Source organism: Rhinoderma darwinii, chromosome 2 (genome assembly GCF_050947455.1).
Source record: "Rhinoderma darwinii isolate aRhiDar2 chromosome 2, aRhiDar2.hap1, whole genome shotgun sequence".
Lineage (NCBI taxonomy): Eukaryota > Metazoa > Chordata > Amphibia > Anura > Rhinodermatidae > Rhinoderma > Rhinoderma darwinii.
In genome coordinates, this window is record NC_134688.1 from 21358404 (window position 1) to 21376797 (window position 18394).

General features: G+C 42.5%; 1 long non-coding RNA gene across 2 annotated transcripts in view; it reads right to left on the minus strand.

Moving 5' to 3' along the window:
• Window positions 1-6616: 6616 nt before the first annotated feature.
• Window positions 6617-18394, minus strand: part of LOC142742055 (uncharacterized) — a 127045-nt gene continuing 115267 nt past the window's right edge. For both annotated transcript variants that reach the window (XR_012881276.1, XR_012881277.1), the window contains exon 5: window positions 6617-6752. This is a non-coding gene — a long non-coding RNA (uncharacterized LOC142742055). The remainder of the gene's footprint in view (window positions 6753-18394) is intronic.

Consider the following 18394-nt stretch of genomic DNA (forward strand, 5'->3'; position numbering starts at 1 on the left):
ACACAGGTTCACGGCTCGTTACAGGGTCATGTAATGGACACACAGGTTCACGGCTCGTTACATGGTTATGTGATAGACACAAGTGCACGGCTCGTTACATGGTCATGTGATAGACACACAAGTGCACGGCTCGTTACATGGTCATGTGATAGACACACAGGTTCACGGCTCGATAATTGAGTAAACTCTTTCTGCTGCCCCTTTTACTGTCTGTAGGGGGCAGAGGAAGTGGAGTAACACATGATTACATTATCTGACTACACAGAGTTTGTAGTCTGTAGCCATGGAGACACATAGGTCTACCTAGTAGCTGTATACACCAAATGCTAGGAGTTGTTTTTTTTAAATCAAGACTATTTGTGAAGTTGCTTCACTTTTATTTTAGATGCATTGGAGCAATAAAAACATTGGTTGCAATAGTATACACAAAGTCTATAAAAGTAGTTGATGGACCATGTTTAACATAGGGGTGCAATGTGCCAATGAGATGCTTTTTGTGATCTCAAATGGTCAAAGTATATAATTTCAGCAACATATATAAATAAGAAATGACAACTTTTGAGGTAGAAAATGTATACTCTTTGTATAAATATTGTGGTATCGGCATGGTGCGATTACGCCCGGTGCGATGTTTTGGGGGACCTCCCCCTTTCTCAAGTGTCTGAAACATATGGGGTGATACTTTCACATTCTTACACTATTTATAGTGTTTTGTATACCACAATATTTATACAAAGATGATTTTTCTACCTGAAAAGTTGTCCTTTCTTATTTATATATGTGCCTGAAATTATATGCAATAGTATACACACCATTGAAGACCTAAATTGTCTGTAACCTGAAGGAGTTAAAGGGAAAACACGTGTTACCTAGCCGTAGCCTGTTATATTGTACGCAGAATAGTGGGGGGAAAAAAACACAAGTTTTTGGGAAATTATGTTTTTTTTTGTATTCCTCCCCACAAAAAAAGATGATAAACTGAATCAATAAATTATATGTACTGCAAAATAGTACAATTGTGGTTTTGGTGGAGACATCATAGGTCTGGGAGCCAGCGTCAGACTGGGGTTCCCTGGGCCCACCAGGGGAGATGATACTGAGGGTCCACCCTCCATCTATACAGAACATGTACATGTCCACTTTTTATTTCACCATAGTCCTTGTTGTTATCATTGTACACAGGACATATCATCAATAGGTCTAATAGGTAATTTCTGAATCATCACATAAGAAATAGACCCAAGTGGCAAGTGATTGGCTGCAAAGAGCTCCAAATGAGGTCGTCTTCTGCTGGACCTTTAAGGCCCATTACTGTGTCGGAGCCTAGGCCCACCGGAGGATCCTCTGGTTCTCTGGTGGGCCAGTCCGACGCTGCTGGGAGCCTCAGACAGACAATGACTCTATCTTCTTCTTTTTAACCTCTTGATTCTCGAGGCTGTGCAGGCAGGATGCACATGTCTGGGTGCCGAATGTTAGTGTCCCCGGCTCTCTGCTGCCTTGCCCGCTGCAATATACTGCCTGTACTAGTCTCACACTTGACCTAGTCTTGATGCTGCTGAGGACTAGGATGTCTTCCTAGGACTGAGCAGTTGGGCTATGGTAGAGTATCCAATCCAAATAGGAAATAACCTGACTGCGCACACACTGCCTTTTTATGCAAATATTCTTTACTGGCACGGTCCTTCCTGCGGAAATACCCACTGGGACGGTAGCTTACTGGCCTGGTGGAAAGCCCAAATATATATAGATGGTGTCTTCATTTTCCACCTCATTGTTGGCATTATAACTATAGGAGGTGCAGAGGTAGCAATCACACGCTGACCCCCATACCCTTAGGGAGCCCAAATATGGAGATGCCGGTATTATAAATTGCAAATTATGTGTGGGATGGGGGGCCCTGTTACAGATTTTGCATTGAGGCCCAGGAGCTTTAAGTTACGCCTTTGCTCACTGTAATATTATTAGTATTGGTTGTATAATGTGGCATCTCGTCATTTCCGACTAGAGACCATAAGAATATTTTTTCTCAAGAACTACTTCTGCTTGTGTCTTCAGACTTTTTAATATCATGATCTATCTGATTGTCTCCATTCTGCATGTCATCAACTTTCTCTTTTTCTTTTCAACTCTTCCAAGCATTACTCCTTTTCACAATGAGCTGGAACTCCTTATGGTATCAATGTGGAATAGAGTTACCTAGTCATCTCATTTCTGTTTTCAGGATATCTGTGATTGCTTCCATTCATCTTTTTGCTGGTCTATTCAACTTTGCCGAGCACAATTGTCTTTTCCAATGACCTAGGTGTTCTTAAAACAGGTCCAAAATATGATAAAACTATAGTCTGGTCAGTTGTGCTTCAAGTAGAAGGTTCAGCTTGATATGGTTAAGGATCCATGTCAAGGTCTGAAAGCAGACTCAGAGTCCAGTGGCTAAAACAATCTAGAAGGTGGGTGATAATAGTAAGAGTAGTTAAGTTACAGTCCACGTTCGAAACACAGAAAAGAGGCAACAGTTTATAGTGAAGGGTAGAAACGTGGTCAGGAAACAATCCACGTTCAGTACACAGATATGCGGCAAAAGTTTGTAGAGTAAGGCAAAGACATGGTCAGGAAACGATTCAAGAGTGGTTCACAAATAAGCAGCAACAGTTTGTAGAGTAAGGCTGTGTTCACACTGAGTTTTTTGCAGGAGGAAAATTCCTCCTGCAAAAACTGCTCCAGTAGGTTTTTGCACAGTGGTTTGACAAAAACTCGTCAAAGCACTCGTCGAGGTTTTTTTTTCCTCTTTCTGACTCATTGAAATGGGGTTTTGGAGGAGGAAACCGCCTCAAGATGGGTTATGTTGCTTCTTTTTACCACGACGAGTTTTTTTTACTCGTGGAAAAAAAACTCGTCTGCCTCCCATTGAAATCAATGGGAGGCATTTTCGGGCGGTTTTTGAGGAGTTTTTGGGTGTGGTTTCTGCCCCAAAAAACTCGTCAAAAAACTCAGTGTGAACAGGGCCTAAGGCAGCAATGAACTAGACTAGAGGCAAGAACCTAAAAAGTCTGGTAAGAGCAAGTGCAAGGGCCAGGCTTATATAAGAAGTCAAAAGGGTGAGACTAATTACTTAATCAAGACAAGTAATATAAAGAGCCATGAATCAAGAAAACCTAGACAATAGATTCAGCGTTGGAGATTTCCAGCATTCCAGATAGCTCAGTTAAAAGAGCTACTGCCTAGGACTTTCTGGGCTTGAATCCTGACTATCTACTTTGTTTTTTCAACCTACAAATTACTCTCAATAGTCTTTACCAACACAAAAGTTCAAAGGCGTCAATACTTTTCCTGGCTGTCTTCTTATTACTCTCCAACTTTCAGAACCATTAAAGGCAGCACAAAATCCACACAACACAACAAGAACATAGTAACTCCAATTCTCTGCATAAGGTGGCATTGGGTTCTGTTGTAAAAGCTCTCTGAGGTAGAATAGTGTTGATCAGGTGGCATCTGCCTCTGTATCGAAGGAAACGTCCTAGTTTATATTCCTCACACACTTCCCGTCAGAGTATGGTTACACTTGCAATCCAAAACCTCATATTATTTGTACCACTGGTTGAACACAACGCGGAAAATGTTAATTACATGTGCAAATATCTACCCAAGAATCCATGTAATCCTTTAATTCTGTAGTCATTATTTACAATGATAAATCCAAATGAAAGTTTGTTGTGCGGCACCTCATGCGGCACACATTTGACCTTCCTCCTGCTGACATTTGATATAGGCTGGAGCACCCGTGTATCTTTTTTACTTGTTTAATTAGAATTTAGATTAAAAAAAATGGTGCCATGTGGCGCTGAATAAAGCAATTAAAACTAGATTTACCCAATAACTTTATCATTAGCTTTTTCTAGGGGCAAGATCAGGATTTTGTTTTTCAGGAAAGGATTTGGAATGCCTACCTTTTATTATGTCGTTTTTATGTCCAAAATGATGGGCTTATCGATTTCTTTATCTGGTTTTAAGCTGACCGTAGATATTTGTGATTTCATCTGCTTATCCTAATTGTCGTCCATTCGTTGGTTACATTCTTTGTGACTTACAACATACAACATGTCACATTTTTTATCCGATTTGCCGGAGTCTTTTTGCACGGTAGTTGGTTAAACCACGCATTTTATTAAGGGATGATTTTTTTGTATTGATATCGGCCAAAACTTCTGTCAAACCAATGATCAATTGTACATATGTTGACCGGTTGAATTCTCATGCCTATAACCACAAGGTAAAGTTATGATTTTGGCCTGACAACCCTCACTACAGCCACAATTTAAAAATCTGCCCCATAATAGTAGCCCGGCTTGCCTCTATAATAGGTACATTATAGACATATAATATTTACCATATCATGTGTACATAACTTCATGCGTTAATACAGTAAAGACATGTTTTTGCTGTTTTATTGTAACGCACCTATAGGGGTGGATGTGAACCCACTGGGTTGCTTCGGATTTGGCTTAGAGCTAAACCCGGCAGAAGAGTAAGGAAATCCCTGGTCTTTACACTTTAACCCCTGTGCAGGGAGCTGGACTTCGCTACTATTTCCAAGGTCGCTACCCCAGAAGTAGTCTCTAATAGCAATAGGTGATGTAGTAGAAGCTGAAATTCCAAGTTGCGGGACAAAATCAGTAGGCAGAAAAGGTAGTCAGACAAGCTTAGGTCAGGGCTGGCGGAGTTCAATTGAGATTGAGAAAACGGGCAAAGACATTTTACGTGGTCAGGAATGAATCAGGTCAATATCTGGAAATACTGAACAGATGAGCACCTTTACAGCTAACTGGAACTAACAGAGCCTTTTGCACAGAACAATGGGCTGGCGGAACCAGATATTGCTGCTACAGGCCCTTTTGGAGGCCACACATTTGCGCATGCACACAAGCAACAACAGAGCGGCGTGACCGAGGAGAATCATGGCGGCCATGACGAGACCGGTGACTGTGTCCAGCAAAAGGGTAACAGTGGTGGCCAGAAGGAAACCAACGACGCCCAAAAAAAGAGGAGCGGTGGCGTGGAGAGAAGAGCAGCGGCAACCGGGAGATCAATGCCCAGGAGCTAGAGTAAGCGGCATGACATTTATATTGTTATACATACTGTGTGTGTCTTGTAGAGATTTATTCATTGATCACTGCACACAGACATCAGCTCCATGAAACATCGTTTTCATAGACACACAGACATGCATATGTTTATGTAGGTTTGTGTCTGTGAAAATGATGTCGAACAGCCCTGATGGCGTTCAGCACAACATACACATACATAGGTGTGCGTCTGTGAAAATAATGTTTTACAACAGCTGTGTGCAGTGATCTCCTAACAGGAGTATATGACATAACAGAACCTGTAGTGTCAATCACACTGCTGACCGAAAGCCCCGCCCACTGTGAGCTGCTCATCAATGTAAACAATGGGGGCAACTCAGAATATTTTGGCATGCCATAATAACCTTTTACATACATGATACCCTTCTGGACAAACTTTTTCCTAACAGGACCAGTTCAGTTATAGAGGCACATGTACGCCAACTTTTATCAATAGTGTTGGTTATGGTATATACTAATAGTATTATGCCATGTGATTTTGTTAATCTATCATTTTTTGGGGGAGATTGTAGATTCAACGTGACTGAGGAGCGATAAGTAAGTCCAAGGATGTTAAAAGAAATAATTGCTGGTAAATCTCAACAGTCACTGGTGTATAACATGTTATATTGACAAGGAGAAGCATAAACCCCAATGTAATAAAAATTTGCGGAAGGCTTTAGAAGACATTGACACTTTATTGTTAATTTTCCTCTGGCGCTTTGTAAATTTTTTTTTTCCTCCACGCTCTGTCCGGACTCCAGATTTCCAGGCTGCAGCTGCTTTTACACTCCATGCTGAGTTTAATATCCTGCAGAATAAAACGTCCATGCCCCTATCCAGCCACCGGTTTTATTGAAGATAAAAATCTCATTCACTATGGAGCCCCACTGACTGCCGAATCTTTATATCGTCGCCTTATAAATGTCACTTTTGACAAATGAAATTGCACTTTAAATAGATTTTCCACACAAGAAATCTTGGTTTCGCAGCAATGTATCTTTGCTTGCTTTGGCTTTTCTTTGCCCCTTTACCCGAGTCCTTGTCCAGGATCAGCACAATGGTTCCGGCCTAATAATTTTTGTTTTGGCACTTTTTCTTGTTTTCCCTCCACCAGAGCTCTGTATATCACTGCAGGCCAGAGATTTTTCCGTTACTGTCTGTTTTTTAATGCTAGATCATAAAACTTAGTTAACGCTGTTTCTCTATAGGGTTTGACAAATAATGGGCGAGATGGACTTTTAAAATGTTTCACTAGTTCTGCCGCCCAGAAACACTAAATAAAACAATAAACAACTCAAGTAAGTGACTGCAAAATAAATGCCGACATAAGCTGGTCTGCTAAATTTAGAAAATCATCACCCGTGTATCAAAAACACTATTAATATTGCAATTTTTTAATAAAAAATTTCGATGTACATTACAGTACATTAGCAAAAGATCAAATTACAGTATAAGCCAGTCAGACAGAGACAGGACTTAAAAGTCTTGGGCCCAATGCAAAATCTGCAACAATGCCCCCCGACTATCACATATCATTTATAATACTGGTCTCCTATGGGGCAGGGGGACCTCTTGGGACCCCTCGAGCTACAGCGCCCAGATTCATCTGCAACTCCTATAGTTTCGTCCCTGCAGTCAAAACATACACAAATTAGTCAAAGAGGATAGTCCTTGCATTTATAAGGTAAATAAACAAAATATCAGAATAATAAAGTCCTTACTACCGACCAGCGGGGGTGGTGGGGGCAGAGTAAGTTGGTAGCCCGGGCCCATTATACAGTCAGAGACCACAAAATATAAACCCAATCTTGAGTCCCAACAACATAACACTTAAACAGCGTATAGTAATATATGACCATCAGTATAATATAAAAACCAGAGAATGGTGTAAGTATCATGGCCGGGTTAGGTACAAAGTCAACTGTATCAGAGCAAAGGAAGCTGGTTTAGCCAGTGTCCATAGCAAAGGGGACCTGGTATCAGATGAGTAGCTGGCTCAGTCTAGACCGTTCCAGTGGCTTGCAGAGAAGCCTGATCCGTCAATATCTTGGGGGTAGCCGCTATGGCAAGGTGAGATGGTAGGATGGTATCCAAGCAGACCCTCCATGACCCAAAGCAGTGGAGAGAGGTGGGTCTACAGCCACTTCGGGCAGGTGCCAGGATTTTCACTTGTCCAACAGACTGGCCTTGTTCAGGCTGGCCGGAACGACATGTGGATGGAAGGTCATAGGACCACGAGGTGAGCTGGTACTAGCAACACCGGAATCCTGCAGGTGGAGGACAAAACCTATTGTGTCTAAGTTGTAGATCTGCCACTGCCTCATACACCCATCTGAAACAGTTGAGTCACTTTGTACATACATGACATTACTTATCTTATACTGGTTCTGAGTTACAGCCTGTATTATACTCCAGAGCTGCATTCACAATTCTGCAGGCTTCAGACTTGAAATCTCCCAGCATCCCCTGCTTGTTCATTGTCTGCACAGAGCTGAATTCGGGTATTTGCATTCTGTAAAAAACGGACTGTTCCAAAACTAAGTTAAGCTATAAGTGGTGTTTCTGACCACAAACTTGTTGACTGTTACCTATAGCAACCAGCATAATTGTGAATGCAGCACTGACTGTAACTCAGGATCCATGCTAAATAAGCACTTCAATGTACTAAGTAACTTACTCAACTTGGTCTCTCTTACGCCTTATTTGTATCTAGATGTCACATGTGAAATAAATGTTACAGAAATTTGTTCTCCCTGTTGCATTTTTATGGTGTCGTTTTTTGCCCGCAGTCTTTAACACTGTTCCATAGAAGCGATTCTAGAACATATTGCAGCCAATCACAGTAACACTGCATTAACCCTTACATTAAGGGCTTATTTAGACGAACGTGATATACGCCCGTGCAACGCGCGTGATTTTCACGACCCTCGCACGGACCTCTGTTAGTCTATGGGGCCGTGCAGACTGTCCGTGAGTTTCACGCAGCGTGTCCGCTGAGTAAAACTCACGACATGTCCGATGTTGAAGTCAATGGGTGCGTGAAAATCCCGCGCAGCACATGGAAGCACTTCCGTGTGACGCGCGATTCGCGCAACAGCAGTCAAAAGTATGAATGAAAACAGAAAAGCACCACGTGCTTTTCTGTTTACAAACATACAAACAGAGTGTCATAATGATGGCGACTGCGCGAAAATCACGCAGCCGCGCATCATACTGGGCTGACACACGGAGCTGTTAAGTACCTTTTGCGCATGCAAGATGCCGCGTTTTTTTGCGCACGCAAAACGCACACGCTCGTGTAAATCCGGCCTTACACTTCACCTGGAGTGACTTTGATGGTCATTAGCGCTTTACAACAGAATCTCCCCTTCCCATTTTCAAAATTCAAGTTGTTGACAGAACCAGACGTGCATATCATTCATATCAATATAGGGTCAGAGCTCTGTTTTTTCTTTTTTTCCAGAGCTTTAACCCCTTCCCTCTTTAGCCACTTTTGACCTTCCTGACCGAGCCTCATTTTTCAAATCTGACATGTGTCACTTTATGTGGTAATAACTCCGGAATGCTTTCACCTACCCAAGCGATTCTGAGACTGTTTTCTCGTGACACATTGGACTTTAAGTTACTGGCAAAATTTGCTCGATATGTTCAGTATTTAATTGTGAAAAACACCAAAATTTAGCGAAAAATTGCAAAAATTAGCATTTTTCTCAATTTAAATGTATCTGCTTGTAAGACAGGCAGTTATACCACACAAAATAGTTGCTAATTAACATCACCCATATGTCTACTTTAGATTGGCATCGTTTTTTGAACATCATTTTATTTTTCTAGGACGTTACAAGGCTTAGAACTTTAGCAGCAATTTCTCACATTTTCAAGAAAATTTCAAAAGGCTATTTTTACAGGGGCCAGTTCAGTTGTGAAGTGGCTTTGAGGGACTTATATATTAGAAACCCCCAAAAAGTCACCCCATTTTAAAAACTTCACCCCTCAAAGTATTCAAAACAGCATTTAGAAAATGTCTTAACTCTTTACACATGTCACAGGAATTAAAGCAAAGTAGAGGTGAAATTTACAAATTTCATATTTTTTTGCAGAAATAAATTTTTAGTACAATTTTTTTTATAACACAAAAGGTTTTACCAGAGAAATGCAACTCAATATTTGTTGTCCAGATTCTGCAGTTTTAGGAAATATCCCACATGTGGCCCTAGCGTGCTACTGGAATGACGCACCGGCCTCAGAAGCAAAGGAACACCTAGTGGATTTTGGGGCCTTATTTTTGTTAGAATATATTTTAGGCACCATGTCAAATTTGAAGGGCTCTTGCGGTGCCAAAACAGTTAAAATCCCCCAAAAGTGACCCCATATGGGAAACTACACACCTCAAGGAAATTATCTAGGGGTACAGTGAGCATTTTGACCGCACAGGTTTTTTACAGAAATTATTGGAAGTAGGCCGTGAAAATTAAAATCAACATTTCTTCAAAGAAAATGTAGGTTTAGCGATTTTTTTTCTCATTTCCACAAGGACTAAAGGAGAAAAAGCACCGTAAAATTTGTAAAGCAATTTCTCCCGAGTAAAACAATACCCTACATGTGGTAATAAACGGTTGTTTGGACACACGGCAGGGCTGAGAAGGGAAAGAGCGCTATTTGGCTTTTGTAGCTCAAGTTTAGCAGGAATGGTTTGCGGAGGCCATGTCACATTTACAAAGCCCCTGAGGGGACAAAACAGTGGAAACCCCCCACAAGTGACCCCATTTTGGAAACTACACCCATTGAGGAAATTATCTAGGGGTATAGTGAGTGTTTTGACCAAACAGGTTTTTTGCATAAATTATTGGAAATAGGCCCTGAAAATGACAATCTAAATTTTTTCAAAGAAAATGTTGGTTTAGCTAATTTTTTCTCATTTCCACAAGGACTGAAGGAGAAAAAGCACAGTAAAATTTGTAAACCAATCTCTCCCGAGTAAAACAATACCCCACATGTGGTAATAAACGGTTGTTTGGAGACACGGCAGGGCTGAGAAGGGAAAGAGCGCTATTTGGCTTTTAGAGCTCAAGTTTAGCAGGAATGGTTTGCGGAGGCCATGTCACATTTACGAAGTCCCTGAGGAGACAAAACAGTGGAAACCCCCCACAAGTCACCCCATTTTGGAGACTACACCCATTGAGGAAATTATCTAGGGGTATAGTGAGCGATTTGACCCCACAGGTTTTTTGCAAAAATTATTGGATGTAGGCCCTGAAAATAAAAATCAACATTTCTTCAAAGAAAATGTAGGTTTAGCTTATTTTTACTCATTTCCACAAGGACTGAAGGAGAAAAAGCACCACAAAATTTGTAAAGCAATTTCTCCCGAGTAAAACAATGCCCCACATGTGGTAATAAACGGCTGTTTGGAGACACGGCTTGGCTTAGAAGGGAAAGAGCGCTATTTGGCTTTTGGAGATCACATTTAGCAGGAATGGTTTGCGGCGGCCATGTCACATTTGCAAAGCCCCTGAGGGGAAAAAACAATGAAAACGCCCAAAAAGTGACACCATTTAGGAAACTACACCTCTTGAGTAATTAATCTAGGGGCGTAGTGAGCATTTTGACCCCACAGATGTTTCATAGAATTTATTAGAATTGGGCAGTGAAAATAAAAACAATCCTTTTTCTTCAAAAGCTTTAGCGCAATTTTTTTCATTTTCGCAACAAATAAAGGAAAAAAAAGAACCCAACATTTGTAAAGCGATTTCTCCCGAGTACGGCAATACCCCATATGTGGTCATAAACTGCTGTTTGGGCACACGGCAGGGCTCAGAAGGGAAGGACCGCCATTTGGAGTGCAGATGTTGCTGCATTGGTTTCTGGGCGCCTGTGGGCCCAAAACAGTGGAAACCCCCCAGAAGTGACCCAATTTTGGTAACTACACCCCTCAATGCATTTACCTAGGGGTGTAGTGAGCATGTTAACCCTGCAGGTGTTTTGTAGAAATTAGTGTGAACTCGATGTTGCAGAGTGAAAATTGGATTTTTTCCACAGATATGTGGACAATATGTGGTGCCCGGCTTGTGCCACCATAACAAGACAGCTCTCTAATTATTATGCTGGGTTTCCTGGTTTTAGAAACACCCTACATGTGGCCCTAATCTTTTGCCTGGACAGTCGACCAGGCTCAGGAGTGAAAGCGTACCATGTAAAATTGAGGCCTAATTTGGCGATTTACAAAGTATTGGTTCACAACTGCAGAGGCTCAGATGTGAAATAATAAAAATAAACCCCTGGGAAGTGACCCCATTATGGAAACTGCACCCCTCAAGGCATTTATTAAGGGGTGTAGTGAGCATTTTCACCCCACAAGTCTTTTCCATAAATGAATGCGCTGTGGATGATGCAAATTAAAAATGTATATTTTTCCCTAGATATGCCATTCAGTGGCAAATATGTCGTGCCCAGCTTATGCCACTGGAGACACACACCCCAAAAATTGCTAAAAGGGTTCTCCCGGGTATGACGGTGCCATATATGTGGAAGGAAACTGCTGTTTGGGCACGCTGTAGGGTTCAGATGGGAGGAAATGCCATTTGGCTTTTGGAGCGTGGATTTTGCTTGGTAGTAGTTTTGTTTGGAGTCTTACTGGTGTTTCCGTTTATAATGTAGGGCATATGTAAGCCGGGCGGAGTATATAAGGGGCATAGTCAGGTGGTATAATAATGGGGTAAAAAAACCCAATAAAATAATCCATAGATGTGTGTTACGCTGTGAAGCAATCCTTTCCGCACAGGCCAGTGTCGCACTGATATATGGCTTCCTTTATTATCCCCCTTTTGATCCACACTCCGCGCCTTTGTAGTTTGGGGAATTTTGCTAGGAAGTGTTGTCCTGGTATAATACGGGCACCGTCGCTTCCAGCGGATATGCTTGGGCCCTCCCCTTCCTGGTTCCCTAATTTTAGGTCCTTGATAAATCGCCTCTTCAAACAGAAGAAATGTTCCCCTCGGGCACAACTGCATATTTTTTTTATTTCCTGACTTATTGGAGCCATAACTAATTTTATTTTTCATAGACGTAGCGGTATGAGGGCTGGTTTGTTGCGGGACGAGCTGTAGCTATTATTGGTACCATTTTGGGGTACATGCAACTTTTTGATCACCTTTTATCCTATTTTTTGGGATGCCAGGTAAACAAAAAAACGCAATTCTGGCACAGCTTTTTTCGTTTTTTTTTATACAGCGTTCACCATGCATTATAATTTACATGTTAACTTTATTCTGCGGGTCAGTACGATTCCGGCGATACCTAATTTATAGCACTTTTTTATGTTTTACAACTTTTTGCACAATAAAATTACTTTTGTAAAAAGAATGTATTTTTTTTCTGTCGCCAAGTTGTGAGAACCATAACTTTTTAATTTTTTTGTCGACGGAGGTGTATGAGGGCTTGTTTTTTGCGGGACGAGCTATAGTTTTTATAGGTACCATTTTTGGATACGTGCGACTTTTTGATCACTTTTTATTCTAACATTTGTAGGGCAAAGTGACTAAAAAACAGAAACTCTGGTAACCTTTTTTACGTTTTTTTTTACGCTGTTCACCGCGTGCAATAAATAATATAATATTTTGATACCTCAGGTCATTACGGTCGCGGCGATACCTAATACATATGGTTTATTATTATTTTTCAATAATAAAGGACTTGATAAGAGTAAAAGGGGGATTGTGTTTTATTTGATTACTTGAAACTTTTATTGTTTTCAAACTTTTATTATTTGCACTTTTTTATACTTTTTTTACACTTTTTCTCAAGTCCCACTAGGGGACTTGAAGGTCCAACGGTCAGATTTTTTTTTTTCTAATACATTGCACTACCTATGTAGTGCAATGTATTAGATCTGTCAGTCATTCACTGACAGCAAGCCGATTAGGCTTCGCCTCCCGGCAGGGCCTAAATCGGCTTCCGTAATGGCAGAGCAGGAGACCATTGTGTCTCCTGTTGCCATAACAGCAGTCGCCAGTCCTGATTGCCTGTCAGGGCTGGCGATCTGCTAGTAACCGCTACGATGCAGCAATCGCTTTCGATTGCTGCATCGAAGGGGTTAATGGCAGGGATCGGAGCTAGCTCCGTTTCCTGCCGTTACAGGTGGATGTCAGCTGTACAGTACAGCTGACTTCCACCGCTGATGACGCCGGATCAGCTCCTGACCCGGCGCCATCTTGCCGGCAGCTACGGAAGCCGATCAGGCTCCGCCGCCGGGCGGATCTTGACCGGCTTCGGTGCTAGGCAGACCGGGAGGCCAGTATTAGGCCTCCGGTTGCCATTGCAGCCACCGGAACCCCGGCAATTTCATTACTGGGGTTCCGATGAGCTGCAAACACCTTAAGTGCAGCGATCGCGTTTGAGCGCTGCACTTAAGGGGTTAATGGCGGGGATCGAAGCTAATTTCGGTCCCCGCCGTTACAGCCGGATGTCAGCTGTAAGATACAGCTGAGATCCGGTGATAATGGCACCGGCTCAGCTTCTGAGCCGGTCCCAAACATTCGGCGTACATGTACGGCAAGATGCGGGAAGTCAATGCTTTCCATGACGTACATGTACGGCAAATGTCGGGAAGGGGTTAAACTTCTCTTGACATAGCCATAAATTATAGCTATAGCGCCAACATATTCCACAGCACTGTACAGCATTCACATTATTCTTTGTCCCAAAACACATTTATAGGAAACCAGTAAACATATCAGGATGTTTCTTTTTTGTGGTGTGAATTCTGGTGGCCTGATATGACCACTAGGGGGAGCTTGGGAGCTAACTGCTCTTAGCTTATTGATTGCATAGATTTCTTTAGTGAGCTCCCTCTAGTGGTGGCTGCAGGCAGCCAGAATTTTATCATTTAATTGACTATGAAGGGAAGCTCTGAATCATAAAAATGGAGCAGTTGTAAGGTGTGTCTAGAAGAGACTGTAGTAGATATCCACTATATTTGTTTTCAAGTTGATATGTTGTTTGTTACCGTTACATGTGGCCTAATTTGTTGTGCTATTTACTAAAATGTTATTTTACAGGGAAGAAGAGGAGACCTTATGTAACGTTATTAATGTGTTTTGTTACTTGTGTACTTGTTATACTGTATACAGTGGTGTAGCTATAGGGGTCACAGTGGTCGCAATTGCGACCAGGCCCTAAGCCTGGGGGGCCCACAGGGCCCTCGTTGCAACACAGCACTGACCGTGTTGGTCCCGGTTCCAACTGCGTCCTCAGGACGCAGATACAGCTGAATTCAATGCTGGAGCATGGAGTTGATGTCTTCTTGCGCCAGCATTCACTGTGCCGTGAGCCATGAGCGGCTCGGTGCAGAAGGGCGCAATGTAGTGACGTCATCACGCCTGTCTGAGCCGAGTCACTCATAGGACAGGCCAAAGGAGGAGAAGGATCTTCCACTCATCGTGGGAACGGGGATAGGTAAGTAATTATTTTATTATTTTTCTATTAGGCACATATGGGGGCATTATACTGGGTAGGGATGCACGGTGCATCGAAACTTCGATACTGTTTCGATACTCTGCATCCCTAAACGGTTCGATACCGCTATTTCCTGTATTTCGATACTGAGCTGCGCAGCCGCACAGCTTAGTATAGTAACACATGAATGTATGAGAGCGAGGCTGCAGCTCTGTAATACAGCCACAGCCCCGCTCCTGAGTCATGACATGTGCGCGGGGTCAGGATGATGCGATGCGGCCGGCGCTGCACTAATGAGCGCTAACACTGAAGACAGAACATGGCGGGCGCTCTACAAAACACCCCCATGTTCTGTCCCCAATGCCTGAACTGCCGCTCATTAGTGCAGCGCCGGCCGCACCTCCTCATGCTGACCGCGCACGCACTTCCTGTCAGGAGCGGGGCAATGGCTGTATTACACAGCCGCAGCCCCGCTCTATAACGGCGGAGATCAGAGAAACCGTTCATCTCCGCCGCTATTCTCCTGAATGCTGCGATCACAGCGGACTGCAGCATTCAGGGGAAATGGAGGAGGGGGATGCCCATGGATCGCGTCACAGGTAATTTGGTCCCCTGCTCCCCCCCCCCACACTTTGCAGATAAAACAGCCTCTACTCTTCTGGGAAGACTTTCTACAAGATTTTAGAAGGTCTGTAGAAAATTTGTGCCGATTCATCCAGAATGGCATTTGTGAGGTCAGACATTGATGTTGGGGGAGGGGGCCTGGCTCGTAATCTCTGTTCTAGTTCATCCCAAAGGTGTTGGATGGGGTTGAGGTCGGGGCTCTGTGCGACCAGTCATCTTCTTCCATATAAAACTCCCCCAACCAACCAGCCAACCAACCAACCAACCAACCAACCAGCCGTGTCTTTATGGACCTTGTGCACTGGGGCTATCCAAAAGTTACAAGCTACAATTGTCCAAAATGTATTGTGTGCTGAAGCATTAAGATTTCCCTGGAACTAAGGGGCCGACCCCTGAAAAACATCCCCATAGCATTATCCCTCCTCCACCAAACTTTACAGCTGGCACAATGCAGTCAGGCAGGTAACGTTCTCCTGGCATTCACCAAACCCAGACTCATCCATCAGACGCCAGATAGAGAAGCGTCACTCCACAGAACACGTTTCCACTGCTCCAGAGCCCAGTGGCGGCGGCTCTACTCGGCCCCCATGCCAAGAATCTCCCGGGCACAGTGTGTGGATGGTAATACCAGAGGAGGTCTGTACACTGCAGTTATGGAGTCAGCAGAGCGTTGGTGACTTTTATGCACTATGCTCCTCAGCACTCGGCGCCCCCGCTCTGTAACTTTACGTGGTCTGCACTTTGTGGCTGCGTTGCGGCGGTTCCTTCCTCTTTACAATAATATCACTCACAGTAGATGGTGGAATATCTTGGAGGGAAGAAATGTCATGAACAGACTTGTTACATCGGTGGCGTCCTATCACAGGACCGCGCTGGAATTCAGTGATCTCTTTACAACGACCCGTTCTATCACTAATGTCTGTAGAGGCGACTGCTTGGCGAGTGCTGGATGTTATACAGATGTGTGAATGAGACTGAAGGAAACACCTGAATTCAATGACTAAGAGGGGGGCCAATACTTTTCTTCATATAGTGTCTGTTTTCTAAACAATATATAAACACTACATAAATATATGTGATGTTTGGCTGTTTGCGTAACCTCCATAGAGTTTGAAGTGACAGCGCGCGCGCTCTAGCACCACTCCGCGGTTGGCTCTAGCGATTAGTGGGGTCTCAGTGAATAGGTAATAAAAGTTTGTGGTTGGAATACTCCTTTAACCCCTTAAGGACGCAGCCTAGTTTGGGCCTTAAGGCTCAGAGCCCATTTTTCAAATCTGACATATTTCACTTTATGTGGTAATAACGTCGGAATGCTTAAACCTATGCAAGCGATTCCGAGATTGTTTTCTCGTGACACATTGGGCTTCATGTTCGTGGTAAAATTTGGTCGATATATTCAGTCTTTATTTGAGAAAAATTGCAAAATTTAGAGAAAATTTAGAAAAAATAGCATTTTTCAGAATTTAAATGCATCTGCTTGAAAAACAGACGGTTATACCACCCAAAATAGTTACTAGTTCACATTTCCCATATGTCTACTTTAGATTAGCATCGTTTTTAGAACATTATTTTATTTTTCTTGGACGTTACAAGGCTTAGAACATAAACAGCAATTTCTCATATTTTTAAGAAAATTTCAAAAGCCTTTTTTTTAAGGTACCTGTTCAGTTCTGAAGTGGCTTTGAGGGGCCTATGTATTAGAAACCCCCATAAAGCACCCCATTTTAAAAACTAGACCCCTCAAAGTATTCAAAACAGCATTTAGAAAGTTTTTTAACCCTTCAGGCATTTCACAGGAATTAAAGCAAAGTGGAGGTGAAATTTGCAAATTTCGTTTTTATTTCTGAATTTCAATTTTATTCTATTTTTTTTCTGTAACAAAGAAGGTTTTACCAGAGAAACACAACTAAATATGTATTGTCCAGATTCTTCAGTTTTTAGAAATGTCCCACATGTGGCTCTAGTGCGCTCGTGGACTAAAACACAAGCCCCAGAAGCAAAGAAGCACCTAGTGCATTTTGGTGGTGCTTTTTTATTAGCATATATTTTAGGCAGCATGCCAGGTTTGGAGAGGTGTTGAGGTGCCAAAACAGTAGGAATCCCCCAAAACTGACCCCATTTTGGAAACTGCACCCCTCAAGGAATTAATTTATGGTTATTGTTACCATTTTGACCCCGTAGTTTTTTCACAGCGCGTATTTGAATTGGGCTGTGAAATTAAAAGAATGACAATTTTTCCAATAAGATGTCATTTTTGATCAGAATTTCTTATTTTCACAAGGAACAAAATGCCCCATTTTGTTGCCCAATTTGTCCTGAGTGCGGCAATACCCCATTTGTGGTGATAAACTGCCGTTTGGGCCCATCGGAGGGCTCAGAAGGAAAGGAGCGCTATGTGTTTGTTGGAGTCCAGATTTTGCTGTATTGGTTTTCGGGTGCCATGTCGCATTTGCAGAGCCTCAGAGGTATCAAAGCAATGGAAACCCACCAAAAGTGACCCCATTTTGGAAACAAAACCCCTCAAGGAATTTATTTATGGGTGTTGTGACCATTTAGACCCCACAGTTTTTTCACAGAACTTATTTGAATTGGGCTGTGAATTTAAAAAGAAAAACTTTTTTCCAATAAGATGTAGTTTTGGCTCAAAATGTCTTATTTTCACAATGATTAAAATACCCCATTTTGTTGCCAAATTTGTCCTGAGTGCGGCAATACCCTATTTGTGGCCATAAACTGCCGTTTGGGCCCATGGGAGGTATTAGAAGGAAAGGAGCGCTATGTGTTCTTTGGAGCAGAGATTTTGCTGGATTGGTTTTCGGGTGCCATGTCGCATTTGCAGAGCCCCAAAGGTATCAAAGCAATGGAAACCCACCAGAAGTGACCCCATTTTGGAAACTACACCCCTCAAGGAATTCATTTATGGGTGTTGTGACCATTTAGACTCCACAGTTTTTTCACAGAATTTATTTGAATTGGGCTGTGAATTCAAAAAAATGAAATTTTTTCCAATAAGAGGTAGTTTTGGCTCAAAATTTTTTATTTTCACAAGGAATAAAATACCCCAATTTGTTGCCCAATTTGTCCTGAGTGCGGCAATACCCCATTTGTGGTGATAAACTGCCGTTTGGGCCCATGGGAGGCCTCAGAAGGAAAGGAGCGCTATGTGTTCTTTGGAGCCCAGATTTTGCTGGATT